Source organism: Bombus vosnesenskii, unplaced genomic scaffold (genome assembly GCF_011952255.1).
Source record: "Bombus vosnesenskii isolate JDL3184/JDL3185 unplaced genomic scaffold, Bvos_JDL3184-5_v1.1 scf7180000014082, whole genome shotgun sequence".
Lineage (NCBI taxonomy): Eukaryota > Metazoa > Arthropoda > Insecta > Hymenoptera > Apidae > Bombus > Bombus vosnesenskii.
Window position 1 is genome coordinate 77,746 of NW_022883359.1, and position 21,510 is coordinate 99,255.

Consider the following 21,510-nt stretch of genomic DNA (forward strand, 5'->3'; position numbering starts at 1 on the left):
GGAATCAGTCTCTCCGGTCGAGTTTATGAGTTTTATAATATCCTCTGAGTGCTGCGTTTTTAACGTGGACATGAAAACGACGCTTGAAAAATGATCAATGAGAACGAGCATGTACTTTTTGGGTGAGTTGGTATTGGAGACCCCTACAACCGTATCGAATGACATTATTTCGAAAGGTTTTTTTGCTGGTCCCAGTTTAGACGCAAAAACAGTTTACAAAATTTGCCAATTATCCGATCCATATTTTTAATAAGATTTGCCGCTTTCAGAACATCCTCTTCATTTACAAAGTTTTCTAAAACAAGGTTCCTAGAAAGTGAATCTGTTTCAACTTTGTCAACGAATTTGTCCGTCCACATGTACTCAGTGTTGTTTATCTTTTTTCTCTCCCGATCATTCTTTCTTTCTTCTTTCTTCTTGAATATTATTTCCCCTTCTTTGTGATTTACTTCTTGAGTAGTACTTAAGTTTTCATCTTGTCTTAATTTGAATTCCTTTATGGCATCGAATCCTAGGGTGAGGTCGTATGTGAAGTCATCGTTGCGTCCTACGAAAACATTTATTTCTTCTTCTATTTTATTTATCTTCATTTTAAGTTTCGCCCGGCTACTCTTGAAATCGTTGCCACTGATAGTTTTAAAAATACTCTTATGTTCGGTTAGATCTGCTTTTATTTCATCGATATTTTTTTGATTAATAAAGATTGAGTTGGCTCCAGTGTCATAAACATCCTCAAATTTTTTCTGATTATTGATTATAACTCGGAGTTTTATCAGTGGTTCGTACTTCGCCGGGCATTTTAGTTTTTTTTCGTTCCCATTCAGTGTTATAGACCCTCATTTTCGGATGTAAATATTTCAGTTGAATTTACTTGTTTGAAATTCTTCTGAGCATTTTTATTTATGTTTCTGCATACTTCCAGGGGGTGGGATTGGCCAGGAAAATTCAGCGCTTCGCAAACCGGGTACGGTTGTTTCTTGAATATTGGATTTGAATTTCTGACAGTACGTACACTTCTACTCTGCATTTCTTTTTCTTTCATCTACTCCTTATTACTGAAATTTTTCTTATGATACGCTTATTCATACTGTCCCAACATTCTAATGAAATCATCCGTTGAATGTATCATTTCTTTGTCGATTCTATCTTTAATTTGAATACGTAGCCCAATAACGATTAAATTTATTCTTGTGCTTTCCGCCGTCTCTCTCTCTCTATTTCCAATATTAAACGTTCTTTTTTTATGGCGTACTCAATGAACGAACCTGCAATGTATTTGATGTTATAAGCGTATCCTGCTGCAGACCAACTCTTGTTGGTAAAAACATTTTTAGAAATAAAGTTTTCCAATCTTCCTAGTTGTACTCTTTATTCTTCAACGTCTTTGTTTGATAACATTCTAGTGCTATTTTTTCCGAAGACATCTTCAAGCACTTGATTTCTTCTCCTCATTTTGGATTTTTAGTTCTTCGCACTCCGTTTCACATTCTGATATCTAATCTGTGGCTTTTTGTGTTCCATCAAATTGTTTTAAGGTGAAGTTTGTGTATTTTCGACCAATCGCGGGGAGACGCAATCGCGAGAAAACACGTCAACGGGAGTCGTAAATTCCTGTTACGATTATAATAATCGACGCCGCAAATAGATCGATCCCCTGATTTCCGTTGAGATAATAGTGGTGGTTGAGGTGTTATAACGCTGCGATTAACAGGGTTATAAAGTTTATATTTCCAACACTTAAGGGTAACACTGAGGGGTACGTATAAGGTAAGTAAGCGATTGATTTAAGGATAGAAACCCAATAATGACGTGTTGACTATTCTAAGTCATGAAGAATAAGTGAAATTCGTTCTTATCGTATGAAGAAAGCGGATTCGTTGCTCACACTTTTCGTTAGGAAATCCGTGATGTTGATTGGTTATGACCCACGTTAATGCCTGAAGGTATGAGGAGGAAGCCTCCTACTAACGTGGTTCGTGGATGACCTTGTTCATGGGAAAACCAGCCTGTTTTGTTAGACAAATATTCGGTTTTTCCCAATAGGCGACTACCCGCTTTCTCTGTGTTTGTAAGAGCGCGCAATAGGCCTAAGGACTGTTTTAAATACCAGCTATGAACCGAGAATACTTGCAGGATTAAGGGTTCCTGCAAGCTAATAAGATTCGGTTTATGGTGGGGCCTTAGGTTTATTGAGGGTTTGTCGAATGGGGCTTCGGCCTTGACTGTCAGACATTGAAGGACGTCGCACAGACCATTTCACGCGACGTAACAGTTTGTTTCTTCTTTTTCTCAATTATTATGTTTTTTGAGAGTTTCTAACAGTTTTTCTATATCTATACTGGACCTGGCTTCTGTTATTATATTCCGTATTCAGGTCCGTATCGATGTATCATGCCGCCGTCTCATCCTCCATTTGGAGTATGATATTTCTGTATTGGCCTACCTTGGTTGGACTTTTCATGGCGTTCCTGACTATAGCTGAATTGAATAACCGAGGATGATAATTTCTCGCTCAATATTCTAACGGAAAAACGTAACACACTTCACCTTGCGGTTTCCTTATGGTTTCTATACACTCGATTTTTTCTCCTTTCGTGTCTTCGTTAATGGTGATACGGAGAATAACCTTTAACGGCAGAGTTTAGAGAAAATCGATTTGTAATGTTGTAATAATTTTGGAAATCAAGCGATCGATTCGTGAAAACTCAAGAATCGATTTTCTAAGTCTTCTTCCGTATCTCCTCAAAAGTCTTCGCTTCTAGTCTCTTTTCTGTTCCTCCCTCTAACTTCTAACTTGCTTTTCTTCTTCTTTGTTCAATCTTCGCTTCTTGAAACCTTGTGTTATTCTCTCTCCTAAGTCCCTGTCCTTCCCTATTTATATCGTTCGGCCGACTCCCAGTAAACACAAAGAAAGTCAAACCGTCAGTTGGTGTTCTAAATTCTATAGAATTTATATATATGCTACCTATTCATAACATGCTCAACATAAGCCGACTGAAATGAAAAAACAGACTGAAATAGTTATATTATATAGTTATATATGTCGGAGATGAAAGAACACCGGAGCCTTTGAAATTTTGGATAATCCCGCGACATTGTAACCTAGAGTCTACTATAGCTGTAATTAAACAATTGTAATTATTCAATCTGATTGTAATTGTTCGAGACTGGTGATAGTGAGCTTTGGCTCGAGGTGACAGTCTGTCGCCCAACGTAGCCGCGGTCAAGGGATGAACGCTTTGTCTAACAAAGGTATGGAGTAATTTTATAGCTCTTCTTAAAAGAAATATTTGTGGCCGCACGCGACAGTAAACATTCCAACGGTTTCTGTCCCGCGGCTCGCCACACGCAGACCCTATTTTTCGAGCAAGATGATTGCCAGATGTCGATGCGTCTCCGGAGTACATGTTCAGCTAGCCTGAGGGCCCGTCATAAATCTTAGAATTTAGTTGACTAAAGTCCTTCAAACAAACAGTCTTTGTCCCAGCTACGGGAAGATAGGGGAGACATATTTTTCAACGAACGGCGTCTCCCAGTAGCAACTTTCCCTCGAGGGCGGCTAGCATCTTTTTCTAACCACCGATATGGAGATTGACCAATTAGCAGCAACGCCAATTTCCCTTACTTTCTGAACGAAGGCTTTTCTCGACGAATCCGATGATCTCGTGTCCTTAGACACACCCCATTATAGTTTTCCTCTGTGGACGGGAAAGTCATTCTCTCGCGCGGTCTCATCGACTAAAGAGTAGCACCTTCGCGATCAGTGATTACTTCACGTTTTACTAACAAAGAATCAGACTGAGACTTTGTGAGTACGTTCTTTTGTCATCCCGTTGGCCGCGGATTCGTTATTGAGCCCGAGACCATCGTCACTAGTGTCGCGAGTGCCAAACCGCCGTGATCAATTGTCAAGACTATAATAATTCTATCATTGCAATAAACTACACCTGTGTGTACCGTACCAATGGCTAATTCTCGTGAAGATTCATTTGACGCCCACAACCCCACTCCCAGTGCTAATTTATATTTATTATATAATACTCTATAATTATTATACGCTATAATTATATTTATTATATAATACTCTAAACAATGCTATGAATATTTCGATGGGAGCTCCTTGATGACGCGATTTCAACTGAATATAAACTGTTCGGAATTTTGAGTGGCCGTCTGTTTAAGGCCCTATCCCTTCTTTAGAAAATAGGAAATTCCGAGGTCAGGGGAAAAACTCCAGCCGGGAAGGCACGGTGGATGAAACCTAACGGCAGGTAGGGAGAATCGGCAACGTGGGAGGAGAGTTCATCATCAGACATCGTACCGTGCGGGAGAAATACTTCACTCTCAACAAGATCATACCACCGCCGTGTTCATAACATCACAGTTTACTTTTATACAACAAGTGCAAATACAGTGCTAGATTACTCTAACACTCGATCTATTAAACCTCCTCCACCTTGAGTGTTAATTCATTCGAGGTACGCGATATCGACCGATCGGTTTGACCTGACCGGTTGCTCTTTAGTCGAGAATTCGCAACAATAAACAAAAAATTGAAGATTTCGTCGAAGACTCATCTGCAGAATGGCATATACGTTTCGAGTGTTAATAATCTGAACAGTTGTTCTAAATGGTCCGAGAAGAGTTTCCGAAGACGTCACGGATTCACAGTAAACGCGATTGAGCACTTTGCACGCGTATATGAAACGCTACAATTCTCAAGCGTTATTTCTATCTAATTAATCATAAAAATTAGTTATAAAACCTTAATCCGGACGAATTCGGAATCAATTTCCTTTGCCTTCCGAACACAAACTTTTATCGAACAAGATGACACCAAAACAAGCATTGAAACTGACCCAGGACTATAATAACATCATTAATGAAATTTTATAATCCTAAAAAAAATTATTATTCATTATGTTCAAATATTAATTTGCAAACATATATGATGAAAAAATAAAATCAGTTTGCAAATGCATGTAGTATTGTAGAAAAGGGCCTAAGAAATATCAAGTTAACCATAAACAATGTCGCGAGGGCCGAGGCGCAATCGGGTCCATCAATGTATCGTCGGTCCTTTAATTGAATAGTTTTGTAGAAAAGGCCTACGTGACCATGGCCACGAGTGTCTGCGGAACACATGCGTGGTGGGCCTAAGAAAAGACAGAGGGATGCTAGAACAGGCAGTGTCGATGGAGAAGCCAGAGAGTGTTAATTGAGAAGTCAGAGAGAGAGAGAGAGAGAGTCAGTGGAGAAGTCGCAGAGTGTGAGTGGAGGAGCCGGAAAGTATGAATCGGGAAGTTGAGAGCCGAGTATGATAATGAGACATACGACGATATTGTAATCAGTTTTTTGTATTGAGTATCGCTCGTTAAACTAAACTTAACTCCAAATAAAACATCATTACCTGTCCTTACTCTAAGACCCATTTAAGTTACTACATGCATATCTACATACCTAACTGAAAACCATCCACAATGCATAAATTTACACCATTCCTTAAAAACATTTACAAATTGCTAATAAGTGATTGATGTTTGAGAGAATGGGAAAGGTAGAAACGCATATCAGAAAATCTCCTAACTTTGGACGAATCGCGCTACTTCATGAATGTGTAAATGAAAAAAAAGATTGATTCATTTGTTCTCATATATTCAACTACATCAAATAACGGTAATTTTACGTTTTATGTAAAACTTTTTAAATTGACCTTTTTCTGGCTATTCGCAGCATACCCCTCTGCGTGAGACGAAGTTTCGAGACGTTTCTGCCAAAATCTACGGGTCCTGTGATGAACGAATGTATGGTCGGCTCGGCGTAAGTTCTTATTATGAATAAATAAAGTCGGGTCGACCAGAGTTCTTATTTTGGTATTTTTGTATTATTGTATTTTCATACATGTACTCGATCCGAACTCCTTTTTCGCTTTTTAAGTTAAATTGTGCTACGTAACTGGAGAAGAGTAAGATACGAGTTGCGTATGCGATATGAAGGATGCATTGAGCTTTGATATTATGTATTATATTTATTTATTTATTTATTATGTAGATAGATATTTATATTATTATTGGGTTATTATTATTATATAGTATTAATTTATATTTATTTATAATTTATTAAGTTATTAGTTAGTAACTTAAAGTTATTAGTTATTTATTGATGGATGTATATTATTTATTGTGTATTTATTTATTTAACTGTATTGATGGTTGATATATATGTAGTGATGGTGCTTCGCAAGTATTCGGAGGAGTGTCAACCTCTGTCGAGCGATTGTTAAATGTCTGATAACGGTTTAAACTACCTTTGTTGACGACATGGCGAGTCTTTGGGCTTACGATTGTTCTTTTTATTTGGACGGTTATTTGGTTAAAACTTATGACGACCGGCTGTGTTTTCTAGACTACGAGACTTTTATTTTTTATTATGGACAAGGAAAAAAAAGGGAATAAAATTACGGCGCAAAGGGTTTCGAAGCCCACAGACCCTGTCGAGATTACGAGTAGCTTACCAGTCTCGACCCGACGGTTGTAACGTCAATTCATATTGTGTGGCCGGATGTGTGCAGGTTTCACCGCGTACCCTCAATTACCCCAGGGACCCACCATAAACTTAAACTACTTAAGTTTATTATGTTTTTTAAGTGTTATTTGTTTGTGGATGGTCCTTGAAACAGCCCTTAGGTTATTATACGTTGTTACGCCATGCGGCTTGCCATTGATCATATTCTTAACTGTCGATCGCGGCACTATAATGTCGCAGACGGATCGTCGCGGCTGCCCGGCAAACAAACATTGTAGTGGCAAGCGCATGGTTCATTAAGCATGTAGTCTGGTTCTTGGTGTCGGGTACTTTCCTGAGATTTAATATCATATACAGCACCCGGGCAACCCTAGAAGCCATCGGAGTTGGGATACGCCCAACCAGCGCACTCGGTACACAGTACCGGTTACCTCAAATAATCGCCCGCAGGAGGCACTCTCGTCTCAGGTCGAACGGGGCCCTTTCCAAGCCCTTCCGTCTTCCGGGACGGTATCCGGAGCAGGTGAGACGCTGCTCACCCGCCGAAGGCCATTCGGAGGACTTTGTCCCCCTTAACTCGGCCCTCTTGCCAGCACTTGGCCACAACCACTGCCACCACGAGTCCATACCCATAATTGGTCGAGCCGAGGGTTCGCTACGCCCTCTGGGCTAACACTCGACCGCCCGTGGTACCGTTCATTTGTCAACGGTGGGACCGCGCGTGTGGACGTACCGCCACGTCTCTGCTGCACGGTTTACCTGCACACCGTGCAGTCAGACCCAGATGAGACTCACGTAAGCGGGAGTTGAGGAAGTGTACCTCGGCGACTCTCCCGACGGTCTCACCCTTGGCTTCAGGATTGTGGGTGCGCTACTACCCAAGGCTCCGTGGGGAAGATTTTTGTCTTACACCACAGCAACCTTCCTTGCGGTGTACATAGAGGACTCACGTAAGCGGGACGCTTGTCCCGACGGTCCTCCCTGGCTGCGGGACCGTGCGTTTGCCAGTCCCCATAGACTCGCAAAAGCGAATCCTCCCTGCGGGATGGTTCATTAAGCAGGGCGACCTCCAGAAACGTCGACTCGTGGCCGTTATTTTACCTCGCGTAAAAGAATGTGGCGTGATCCGAACGTAGTGGGGGTCGCCTTCCAGAAAAAACGGAAAAAATCGAAAGGCGTGCAGGACTTTTCGAGAAGCCGAACCGTCAACACATCTCATATATCGCGCATTACTTATCAAGCAAAACGCAGTTACATTTCTTTTTGTTGTTCTCTTTATGTCTTCCTAGTTGATAATTTGTTAAAATAAACGTTAATTTATTTGTGTTTGTTACATCGCGTAACACTCTACCTAGCCGATGCCACACACCGCAGGCAATATAGCAACCAGATGTCTTCGTATACTCGCAGCGTATCCTCCATAGTTTCAAGGACCTTCCATAAATTTCATAGATTTCCTAGAAAAGGTCCCTCAAACAAAACAAACATCTGGTTCGGAAGAATTTCTAAAGACTATTGTCTACCACGGCGAAAAAGGGAAAGTTAGTTTGTCACGTACGCTGCAACTTTCCTCCCACTAACCACTTTCTCTCGAGGGCGGTTAAGACCCTTCGTCTAACCAATTAAAAACGAAGCCTATTCCCTCACTCTCCTAAATAACATCGGCACCAACAAATCCGATGGTCCCGTGCGCTAGACACACCCATCCTTAGCTTTCCTCCGACACAGCATCGTCACTCGATTTCACTTCTTCTACATCGTGGAAAAGTCAACTACTAAGTATACCGCTAGTGCCCATCGGGCAGTCTAAGCATAACGCGAGAGTCGGTCTCGGTATTGTCGAGTCTACATTTCCTCTCCTAAATATCTTATAGTGCTACGTCCACTAATACACTAAATCTAATTATAAGAGCCCTGCTCTAACGTACGTATGTATCTTATCTTCGTGCGATAAGTGATTATCTATCTATCTATGCTCATCAGTGTAATCTAAGTGTTGGAAATATATAATTTATAATTCTGTGAATCACAGTGTTATACAAACTCAATCACCTCTATTATCTCAACGGAAATCAGGGGATCGATCAATTCGTGGTGTCGATTGTTATAATCGTAACGGGGATTTACGACCCCCGTTGACGTCTCTCCTAGCGACTACGTCTCCCCGCAATTGGTCGAATAAACAGTGTTAATTCTGTGGAATTCATTGAACTACCCTTATTATCCTAATCGAAATAAGGGAATCGATCAGTTCGTGGCGTCGATTATTTAATCGTAACGGGAACTTACAACTCTCGTTGACGTGCTATCTCGCGATCGCGTCTCTCCGCGAACGATCGAAACATTTTGGTCCTTCGAGCCGGATCACGTGCCAGTGAAGAGTGACCACACAGTGCCACGTGACTTTATCAAAACCAGCAGCGGGAGCAGGAGCATCCACTACAGCGAAACCAGTGACGTCAGGCGCGTCATCTTCGAAGAAACACATCCCATTGGCAAGGGAACGCAACCACGCAGCCTTCCGTCGCAGCTGGACAATCATCAACGCAACGAATTTCACAACTTAACAATACAACCGAATGAGTGGCCGTCGGGAAGGAACAATGCGTTCCTTACCAAACATACACGCGACCTCAGGCCGCACGATAAGGTAAGCTCGTTCCTTATTTCGACCATCTCCTATCCTCGGCAAAGATGACGAGCGAAGACCAACTCATCTCCCTGCGTCGGAGGCGAGGCTATTGTAGCGGCCGATTCACATACTTATCGAACCGACTGGACGAGTACGAGCAATCCGAGAGTCAGCAAAACTGACGGCACCTCGGCTCTCTTGCGACACTGTTTATGGTTCACCCGATATCTCTCAAGCCTTTTATCTACGATATTACAATGCGGACCCCCAGTATGCTACAAAAACGAAATCGGGAAACAAATGACAGAAATGTTAAATAAAAACATTATAAAAGAATCAAACTCTCCTTTCAATTCACCAGTATGGGTCGTTCCCAAGAAATTAGATGCATCAGGAAAACAGAAATGGAGAATAGTTACCGACTTCAGAAAACTAAACGAACTAACTGATTAAGACGCCTATCCATTACCTGACATAGAAGATATATTAAGCCAATTAGGAGACGCGAAATTCTTCTCAGCACTTGACCTATCATCCGGTTTTCATCAAATCCCTATGGACGAAAACTCAAAGAAATATACTGCTTTCTCAACACCTCAAGGACATTTCCAATTTAACGGAATGCCTCTCGGACTCAAAAACGTACCAGCAACATTTCAAAGAATGATGGATTAATTAATAAACATTGCTTTGTATATTTAGACGACATTGTTACATTTGGAAACACTATTCAAAAACATAAAGACTCAGAGAGATAGGACTAAAAATCCAACCAGACAAATGTGAATTTGTAAAACCAGAACTCGAATATTTAGGACTCCTAGTAACATCAGAAGGAGTAAAACCGAATCCGAAGAAAATAGAAGCAGTGAAAAATTTTAGAGTTCCTAAAAACCCTACCGAAGTCAAATCATTCTTAGGACTCGTGGGATACTACCGAAAATTTATACGTAACTTCTCTAAAATAGCCAAACCCCTAACGGATCTAAACAAAAAAAACACTAACTTCTACTGGACGGACAAACATCGAAATAACTTCGATACACTCAAGCAAAAACTTTGTGAAGTGTTACGTATTAGTTTATCGACATCGATCAAATTTTAAATTTAGAGTTTACTGAAAATTTTTTTTTTTGTTGTTGAGTTTGAATTTAGTCTGAAGGAAAATAAATTGAAATGATATTATTGTGTATGTAATACCGGTTTAGATTTCTAATTAATACGGTAGTTGCTGCCACCAGAAATAGTCTAAGGACTATTTCAAAATATTTTATTTTTTATTATTTTTTCGTTTAATGGGTAGCGTTAACTGATGCTTAATGCAACTGGTAAACGAATTTCACTTTTCGGCTAACCTGCTATGTGCAGGAATACTGGCACGGGAGAGGATTAAAGCTGGGATTAAAAATTATTTGTCCTCGTTGAACGGATTTTATTTGAATGTAGAATCGCTTAGATTATTACCTTTATATATATTTTATTAGCCGGATATATATATTTTTAGCGTTGCTGGATCGGATAGGAATGTGAGATTTTTCGTCGTTTATATATAAATTTATTTTTACGTTCGACTTCTTCTTCTCTTTTAGTTTCACTGTAACAGGTTGCTGTTAGAACCGAAACTCAATTCATTACGATGGATTCTGTTACCACAATTTTCTTGCCTTTTGAGTTTAATAATCGAGGATGATTCTAACGATCCTCTCTGTGTGGGACTCGTGTGATTTCGCAAGCCTTGCCCAAAGACGGGTAGTATTTTACCAACAGTGGGAGGAGGAATGCGAAGATCGACGGGTGTTTTTGATGATCGAAAACACCGTTTGCACAAGCCAACACAGCGAACGATCCTTTGGTTAAATTTCCGAAGGAAAATTGTTCTGCTATTTCTCTCTTACAATCGCATGCAACGATGGCAAGAATATCGGTTATTAGCAATGCCGGTATTGCTTTTAATTTTCGATTGACCCCGACGATGTATTTAATAGTCCTCTCTGTGCGGGATTTGTGTGATTTCGCAAGCCTTGCCCAAAGACCGGCAATATTTTGCCAACAATGGGAGGAGGAATGCGAAGATCAGTGGGTGGTTCAGTAGCTGAAAACACCGTTCGCACAAGCCGACACAGCGGACAACTCCTTTATTTAAAGTTTAAACGATGATTCTATCTTCGAAACCGTTCACGAAAATAAAACGAGATCGATGATAGGAAGTTCTAATTCGATTCTCGAGGGCAACGAAATTATGAGAGAAAAAGGAAATTCTCAAAATTAATTCTCTTACCTTGAGGAGTAGGCGCTGTCTGGCGCCATTTACCTCAGCTGCTCCGTTGGTCGTCGAAGTTTTTGCTGGGTTTATTACTTGAACTCGAATATAGTTTACTATCAACGTTTACTTTATTTATCTATTTCGGTACGGACAGAACAATTTACTGACTAGATTAATACCGCAATTACAATGCGCGTTCAAGATAAAATTTTCTTTTTCCTTGGTCGCGGCTCTCTTTTCTTGACCGAAAAAAACTAAAGACCCCGAAGCGCAAAATACTATACAAAATTTCTAAAGATGAGCGCAATAACGAACGTAGTAACGAAATAACTAACAAAGAGTGAACAAAATAATTATAAACCGTAATAACGAAGATCGCAATAATAATGAACAAAGAATAATGTAATAAGAATATTCACCAGGATGATAATGATGATCGATAATTGGTGAGTATAATAACGATAATGTTAATGAGTGAGCAACGTAATAAGAATGTTCACCGGAATAATAAATGATAATTGAGCGTAATAATGTTCACCAGAATAATAATGTTAATCGCTAAATGATGATTATCGTTGTAGTCCGTGCTCTACGTTGCTTTGCTTATTTATAATGCCATCCCCCACGGGGTGGTGTTCCGCTGGGGGTACGCTTATGATTGTTTTTGCGATTTTGATGTTTTCCCTTTCTTGTTGTTTCCCTAGGTTTCGGTGATCGACGTTCGAACAATGTTTGCGGAGGCATTTCCATCGGAAGTTCCTTATTATTATTATTTTTTCTTTTAAACGCCTTTTGTTTTTATGTATGATATATATGTCGGATCACGATTCGAATTTTGGGCGCGCGACGACTCTTCATGTGGACTAGCCATCGTTTCACAAAGCCGAGATTTTATTTACACGTGTATACAGGTCTATCACTAAGCTTAACAAATAATAAGTACAACTAATAATAAGTCTAACAAACACTAAGCCTAATGAATAATACGATCTACGAATAATTAAATTAAATAATACTATTAGCAATGTTTGAGTTCAAACGAATCCACGGTCACCGGGATAACTCCTTACTAAGCGAAACTAACTTAGACGCAAATGCGATCGTCGAAAATGCTCGATGTATCACTCTCCAAGGCAATCGCAAGAATGCCAGCCTCGTGGAGATTTTTCTCCCTGTACGATTGCATTTTGTTTTCTATACCCGTTTGGAAGCATCGAGAAGGTTCCAAACGCCGTTGCTAGGCACACTCGTTGGAAGCATCGAGAAAGTTCCAAACGCCGTTGCTAGGCAGTTTCTGCCTGGAGTTTTGATTACTAATACAATGTATGTCCCATTGCATCGGCACCTCCGAGGCAACATCACACGTGGCTAGGCCCGCTCTCGAGGCCGCATGCCGCCACAACCACATTTCTCGGAAAACACATACAACCACTCCAGACCTCCGTTAGATAAAACATCCATCCCGTGACCGTGGCTACGTTCAGCGACCTATTGTCACCTCGAACCCAATCTCGCTTATTACAAATCTTAAGCAATTACAACTATAATAAAATCTAGGCTAAGGTACTAGAGGATGTTCCCAAGATTTCCAAGGAAAGGCTTCGGCTTTCCTTTCATCTCCGACACGGCCATCCTGACTATCACACGTCCTCGGGTGTACCTTCGTCAACAAAACAAAAGGAAACAGGATTAGTATCATTGTGATTGGCATTCAAAGTGCCAGTTGCATTCTGCGTGCTTTCAGTCGGGTCGTAATGACATGACAGACCATTCTCGATTTCACACCCAAATGGGTCTCATCCTTCGAATCGCACATACTCTCAAAGTTCGTTACATAACCAGCCTCGTAACACAATCGCTGTCAACACTAGACCGCCTCCAGCCTCATGACATTGTCACTGTCGGTACTAGACCAGCTCCAGCTTCGTGACATCGTCGCTGTCGGTACTAGACCAGCTCCAAATCCGTGACATTGTCGCTGTCGGTACTAGACCAGCTCCAACCTCGTGACATTGTCGCTGTCGGTACTAAACCGGCTCCCAGCTTCATGACATCGTCACTTCCAGTGCCTGACCGCACTGAACTCCATCCCATGGCCGCACCTGGGCTCATATAATTCTACGATCCTCTGGGATCGGGGTACTCACATCGCCATGGTCACTGTCCTCGTCATCACAACAGACATCCAACTCCGCAGGAATGCAACTATCCGGCATTTTCCTTAACCTGTCATGACTGTACTTGTATGACCTTTTCCCATCCAGTGTTTTCAAGGTATATCGGTCTCCTTCCAGGACCTCCGATATTACAAACGGACCCCTGAATTTTGGATCCAATTTTGTCTGGTTCCTTTCTTCATTTTGGCGTAGTACCAAATCACCGGGATTAAACCTAACTACTTTAGCTTTGGTTTTATCGAATCTCTCTTTGTCATACCTAGCACTAGTTTCCATCTCTTTTATTGCCTGTTGTCTTACACTGGAGATATCTATTTCTTTTTCCTCGATGTTATCAGGTAGTAATAAGTCATACGGTCTTGCTGCTCTACCAATCAATAACTCTAAAGGACTCGATTTGGTTACGCGGTTGATGGTGCAATTCAAAGCCAATTGCATCTCCCCGATCGCGTCTTGCCATGAACGCCCGGTCGTTTCTACCGTTGTGAACATATTTTTTAACGTGCTCATAACACGTTCTACTTGCCCATTGGCCCTACTTGCACCGGTCGCGATCAAATGAACTTTGATTTGTTTGCTTGCACAGAATTCTTGAAATTCCCGGCCCGTGAAACATCTACCCTGATCTGCTATTACCCGACAGGGACTACCGAACAAAAACACGGCGGACTTAAGTGCCTTGATAACGCTAAGCGAATCCAATTTGCGTGTGTGATGTAAGTGCACGAATTTCGTAAAGGCATCGATCAAGACGACGACATACTCTTTTGAGTCATTCTTGCCACTCAGCTTGCCCGTTATGTCCATGTGCACCGTATGCCACGGTATGCCGGTCTTAGGTATAGGATGCAGTTCAGCCTGTATTTTACCTGAACTAGCCTTCGAAACTCTACAAGCATGGCAGTTCTCGACAAATTTGCGAACGTACTTCGCCATTCCCTCGAACCAATAATACTCATAGAGCTTCTCGAGCGTTTTATCCCATCCTAAGTGCATAATTGACTGATGCACATGGTTGATGACGGACCATCTAAAACCTCTCGGAACAATGGGTAAGCAAAGGGTTCTGCCCTTTCGTTGTATTTTACGGTAAAGTGTACCGGATCGCAGTTCGTAGGTATTCGCGATATCTTCCGCGAGCTCTTCGTTCTGTAATTTATTAACGATTTCGGAGATTTGCGGATCGCGACGTTGTTCCGCTAATAGCCAATCTTCGGAGATCTCGGCCAGATTAATCTCTTTCTCTGCGACCTTGTCTATCGTACGGCGATTCAAGTCTACGGGGTTTCGCGAAAAGAAATCTACGTGGGCCATTCGTTTACCCTCTCGATACATGATGTCAAAATCGAATGTTTGCAAATAAGCCCACCACCTATAAACCCGGTCGTTTAAGTTTACTTTGTTGCTGGAGGCTTTCAAGGAATTACAGTCGGTAACTACTAAGAATTTCCGTCCATGTAAGTAGTGTCGGAAATGCTTGACGGCGCTTACTACTGCTAGTGTCTCCAGTTCGTACGAATGATACCTAGATTCCGCGGGACTGGTTCTTTTACTATAATATTCGATGACTCTGTTTTCCTTTTCGACTTTGTGCATTAAAATAGCTCCATACCCCTCCGAACTAGCGTCGGTATGTAGCTCTATGGGACGATTGGGATCAAATATCATTAACACCGGCGCGTCGGTCAGAACGGAAATTATCTGTTGTCTTATCTTTTCGTGCCTGTCCGTCCAAGTTATGTGCTTGTTACTAGAAGTGAGTGCGTACAAGGGTTTCATCACTTGTGAAAATTTAGGAATAAATTTTCGGAAGTAAGAGGCCAAACCTATGAACTGCCTAAGCTGTGTGACAGTCGACGGTGCAGGTAAAGAATTCAAAGCTTGTATTTTTCCCGGGTTTGGACGAACTTCTCCGTTACGAATTACATATCCCAAATAAAGTACCGACGTTTTCAGAAAAGAACATTTAGCGAAATTGAAAGAAAATCCGGCGTTTACGAGAGTGTTTAGTACAGTGTGCAACCTTTCTAGAGCTTGATCTATTGAGTCGGCGATTATTAGAACGTCGTCCAAATAAACAATGACATACGAATAAGCGAGGTCGCCTAAGGCCTTGAAAATGGCTCTCTGGAAAACGGCTGGTGCATTTTTCAACCCAAACGGCATCGTCACGTATTCGTATTGACCGTCGGGGGTAACGAACGCAGTATATTCCGTCGAGTTAGGATGAATGGGGATCTGGTGAAATCCGCTAGCCATATCCAGGCTAATGAAGTATCTCGCACTCTGCAATCTCGCGATTTGGTCAGCAATAAGGGGTAAGGGATACCGATCCGCGACCGTATTTTTATTCAGCGCTCGAAAGTCTACACACAATCTGTCTGAGCCGTCCTTCTTCTTCACGAGTATCATAGGGCTCGCGAACGGCGAATTACTAGGTTTTACGATTTGTGCTTTCATTAATTCGTCTATTCTCTCGCGTACTATTCTTCGCTCTTCCTCGCTAAGCCTGTAAGGGCTTCTCTGCACAGTGACGTTGGGATCAATTAGCCGTATTTCCAACTGACCCGTATTGACGCGAGTACGCGGGAAACCCGTAATGAATGATTCTTTAAATTTTTCGAGAACAGAGATTAATCGATCTCTGTCGTTACCGATCACATCAGTGTCAACCTCGTTAATGTTGACCGCATCTTCCGCGACTTTACCACAAGCGTTAACGACCTTTGTTTTACAAATAACGAGGCTATTTTGCGTGATATTTACGTCGAATCCCTGGCTCAAAATCTCGCGACCAATCATGATATCGTATTTTAGGTAATCGTCGGCAAGGACATGAAAAACTATCTCCAATGTAAGACCGTTAATACAAACAGTGGACAAAATCTGAAGTGTACTCTTAATACAAGTATTCCCGATCCCTCGCATCACTACCACATCGGTTATTCTTTTACCCGAAAATTTCGAGGCTAGGGACTCTTTGATTAACGAACACTCGGCCCCAGAATCAAAGTAAAATGGATACGACTCACCCAGATGGCTTAATCTACCAGCCGGAGCTTCCACTACACAGGAGTCGATCCGGCGTTCGTCAATGGAATCGTGGTTTCTTTTCCGCGATGATGGGCAATTAGGCGCGATATGTCCCTCCTCGTGGCATTTGAAGCAGGTCACCTTCGACGATGCGGCTGGTCGTTTTTCCTTCGGGTTTCGTATATCCTGCTCCTTCCCCGTTTGTATTTGCAGGCGACACTCCGTTCTCCTATGTCCGAGAGCACCACAGCGGTAGCACTTAATCCGAGGAACTGATAGCCTGCTTCGTTTAGCTTCAGGTTCCGTTAGTGAATTTCTTGGCGAAGATGTCGGCTGATCGTTGTAAGGGAGAATCCTCATTTCATCATGAAATTGGTCCTCCGTCCTGATATTATTCGCGAGCGTTAGTCGCCGAAAGCGTCGATCTTGTGAACTCAGTATATAAAGGGCGAGGGCATTGATCACTTCGGGCATCGTTAGATCCTGCAACTTCATCTGCAGCATGGAGCGGAGGCGACTACCGTACGCTCCCGGGGATTCAGTCTCCGACGGTCGTTCTCTGGATATCCTTAGTAACGCCGAAGCGGCTGTCTCTCTGCCACCAAAACGCGAAAGAAATTGTTCCTTAAACGTTGGCCAGGTAAGCTTTCCACCGCGCACCATTTGTGAAAGCCAATGCGCAGCAGGACCCCTTAGGGCGCGATTTAGAGCGGAAAGTAACGCACTATCTTGCATCGGGTGGTCTTTCAAAATCAAATCAGCATGAGAGCACCACGCGGATGGATCGGCGCCCGCACCTTCGGGGTCAAAACGTGGTAACGTTGCATCCTTAGATTCCGTACTCGGTCTTTGCTCCTCCGGTTTGTGCGCTAGCGTCTGAATCAACTCGCGCATAAGGACCATTTGCTCTTGTAGCACTTTAAACGGTTCTAATCCCACTTCTGATGTCGGATCACGATTCGAATTTTGGGCGCGCGACGACTCTTCATGTGGACTAGCCATCGTTTCACAAAGCCGAGATTTTATTTACACGTATATACAGGTCTGTCACTAAGCTTAACAAATAATAAGTACAACTAATAATAAGTCTAACAAACACTAAGCCTAATGAATAATACGATCTACGAATAATTAAATTAAATAATACTATTAGCAATGTTTGAGTTCAAACGAATCCACGGTCACCGGGATAACTCCTTACTAAGCGAAACTAACTTAGACGCAAATGCGATCGTCGAAAATGCTCGATGTATCACTCTCCAAGGCAATCGCAAGAATGCCAGCCTCGTGGAGATTTTTCTCCCTGTACGATTGCATTTTGTTTTCTATACCCGTTTGGAAGCATCGAGAAGGTTCCAAACGCCGTTGCTAGGCACACTCGTTGGAAGCATCGAGAAAGTTCCAAACGCCGTTGCTAGGCAGTTTCTGCCTGGAGTTTTGATTACTAATACAATGTATGTCCCATTGCATCGGCACCTCCGAGGCAACATCACACGTGGCTAGGCCCGCTCTCGAGGCCGCATGCCGCCACAACCACATTTCTCGGAAAACACATACAACCACTCCAGACCTCCGTTAGATAAAACATCCATCCCGTGACCGTGGCTACGTTCAGTGACCTATTGTCACCTCGAACCCAATCTCGCTTATTACAAATCTTAAGCAATTACAACTATAATAAAATCTAGGCTAAGGTACTAGAGGATGTTCCCAAGATTTCCAAGGAAAGGCTTCGGCTTTCCTTTCATCTCCGACATATATATATGTAATATCGTGATATAATGTGTTTACAAAGAGTGGACAATAGAGATGTTAATCAGACAGAAAAAGACGATTGTTGTTCAACCTGAACTATTCACGCCAAACGTACAGAAAACAGCGCAATCCACACTCTCTCGGCAACGCCACTCGCAACCTCTGTCTCCGCTCAATTCGCACACGGCTCCTCGACTCGCACTCTGCTTTTCGACTAACGCTCTGGCCGTTGCCGCATTCTGTTGTCTTTCCCCTAGGCCCACCGCACACGTGTTCTGCAGGCGCTCGTGGCCAGGGTCACGTAGGTCTTTTCCGCGAAACTATGCACTTGAAAAGACCGATGACACATTGATGGGCCCGACGACGCCTCGGCTCTCGCGACAATGTTCATAGTTCGCCCGATATTTCTTAGGCCTTTCGTCCACGATACTACATATATATATATATATATATATTCCTGGCGTTTCAATTATTTTACCCTTTTGTAGTTATTCTTATTTCCTGTTTTATTTAGAATTGTTTGTATTATGTATTTTATTTATTGGTTGGATCTGTTAATCGCTCTCGTTTTGTTAATCCTTCTTTTCGTTTCGTGATGCCGTGTGCTCGTTTGTGCATTCAAATCCTTATTCGCGTGTTTTGTATAGAATGGTTTCTTGTTCTTGTTACGGCGCGTGCGGAGCGCGGGACGTGACAAAAGCACCTGTTCCGCCATACCCAGATTTCTCTAAATCATTCATATTATCGACAAACGCTAGTAATGAAGGACTAGGAGCCATATTATCACATCCGTATTGTTATATCTCTCGAACGCTAAACCCTCCAGAGAAAAATTATAGGACTACAGAAAAAAAATTATTAGTTATCGTATGGGCAATGAAGCGACTAAGACAATATTTGTTCGGAAGGAAGTTTATCATTCGTACAGATCATCAAGACCCTTCTTCAAGACTTGGAGGCTAAAACTAGAAGAATACGAATTCAAAATAGAATACGTTAAAGGCAAAGATAACCCAGTAGCTGACAGTTTATCCCGAATACACACGTTTACAAAAATAGAAAATCCCAAGAATAAAATTGTTCTAGATTTCTTTCAACACTCTACCACAAGGAAACAGAACACTGACATACCTCAAAGACTAGAAATTAAACCAAATGACAATTCTTTCTACCAATCAACTCGAAGTGAATTAGGAGAATTCTCAGAACAAATTGGCTTAAGAAACTCCACGGAATAATACAGAAAAACAAAAAGATAGGTATAGGAGGTATCACATTCTCAGAACTAGAGAAGAATCAAATTAAGCTTCTTTATTTCAACGATACATATAAACCAGTTACACATGATCCAACACAAACTCTAACCCCAGAAGAAATCGAATAAATTATAAGCGAAAATCATAACGGAATTATAAGACACTTAGGCATCCAAAAGACCTACCAACGAATAATGGAACGATATAAAATGCCAGATTTATTGAATAAAGTCGAAGAATTTATAAAGAAATGTGAAGCTTGTCAAAAAGAGAAATTAGCGCGTATTAGACCAAAAGAAGGACCAATAATATCTGACATACCATTACAACCTAACGACAAAATTACTATGGATTTCGTAGAACCTATGACCAAAACTAAGAAAGGAAATCAATTCATACTCTCAATACATGACGAACTGACAAAATACTTGGTCTTAGTATCACTAAAAACACAACAGACAGAATCCATAATAAATGCACTCTTAGAACACTACATTTACATATTTTCTGCACCTAAAACAATTGCTACAGACCAGGGACAAAACTTCATTAGCGAACGCATGTTAAAATTCGACGAAGCATTTAAGATCAAACACATTAAAACCACTCACTTCCACCCTCAGTCAAATGGGTCTTTAGAAAGAACACATGCCGTAGTAAAAGATTTAATTCGTACAAGTCTGCACGATAATAATGACAAAGAATGGGATGAAATATTAAACTTCATATGTTTGGGTTATAACATAGCCGTATACGAAGGTACCTATCCTCAGCAATGGCGAAAACTTCAAATCTAACTTACAATGATATGTTTTCACTCTGGCAAAATCAACTAAATAAATATTTAGATATCGCGAGAAAAACATTAATAAAAAGTAAGAAACGATACCATCGAGACCAGAAAAGAAAGATAGTTCGAACTCAAACAGTATTTAAAACAGGAGATTTTGTATTAATCCATAATGATCCCAAAAGAGACAAATTAGACACTGAATGGTTAGTAGGACCATACAGAATCCACTCTGTCAAAACCCCTTATTACGAAATCATAGTTGATGATATTATAAAAAAAATACGCGGTAATAGACTTACAACTTATTACTTTTCAGGACATTCATCATAACCATTATATTGGTTTACGTTAAGTATTGCGAAGAAATTAATGTATTACCTTTAGATGGAAGTGGAATATTCCATGAAAGAGTTAAACAAGCTTATTTGTATTCTAACGAAGTTAATATATTTGTAGGAATAGATATAAATGATGGATACAAAAAAAACTTAATCATATGAAAGCAAATGTAATATTTAATGAAAACGTATGTAAAAGCAAATGCGAACTCCACAATGGAATGGATTCCCTAAATCAATTCGTAAAAAAATTAGAAACGTTAGCCTATCAATTACGACTTATAGCACATAATCACATATTAACTAAAAGAGGATTATTGAATATTGTTGGATCCATATCAAAAAGTTTATTTGGAACTCCTGACAATGACGATTTAGATTTAATAAATGCCAATATTGATAAACTCTTCCAAAAAGGGAATGAATTAAAGACAATAGTAGCAAACCAAACTGCACTCATACGCAAAATTATAAAATCCAACAGTATTAAACTAATCGACGAAGTAAGAGTAAAATTTGACGAATATATACCAACCATATATCAATACCACTAGAGAAAGACTAATAACAGATTCAATTCGATGAAATATTCAACAAATATTCAATAAATATGGGAAAAGCAGGATTTTTAGCCCTCAGATTATTGATCATGTACTATTCATTGAAAATTACAAGAGAGCACTAGGGCACTGCATTTGCAATACAGTATTAAAACCGAAATATGAAAATTACCAATTT

General features: G+C 41.0%; 1 pseudogene; it reads right to left on the reverse strand.

Annotated features, from left to right (window-relative positions):
- Positions 1 to 533: 533 nt before the first annotated feature.
- LOC117239498 lies at positions 534 to 1,555 on the reverse strand (annotated as a pseudogene).
- Positions 1,556 to 21,510: the final 19,955 nt, after the last annotated feature.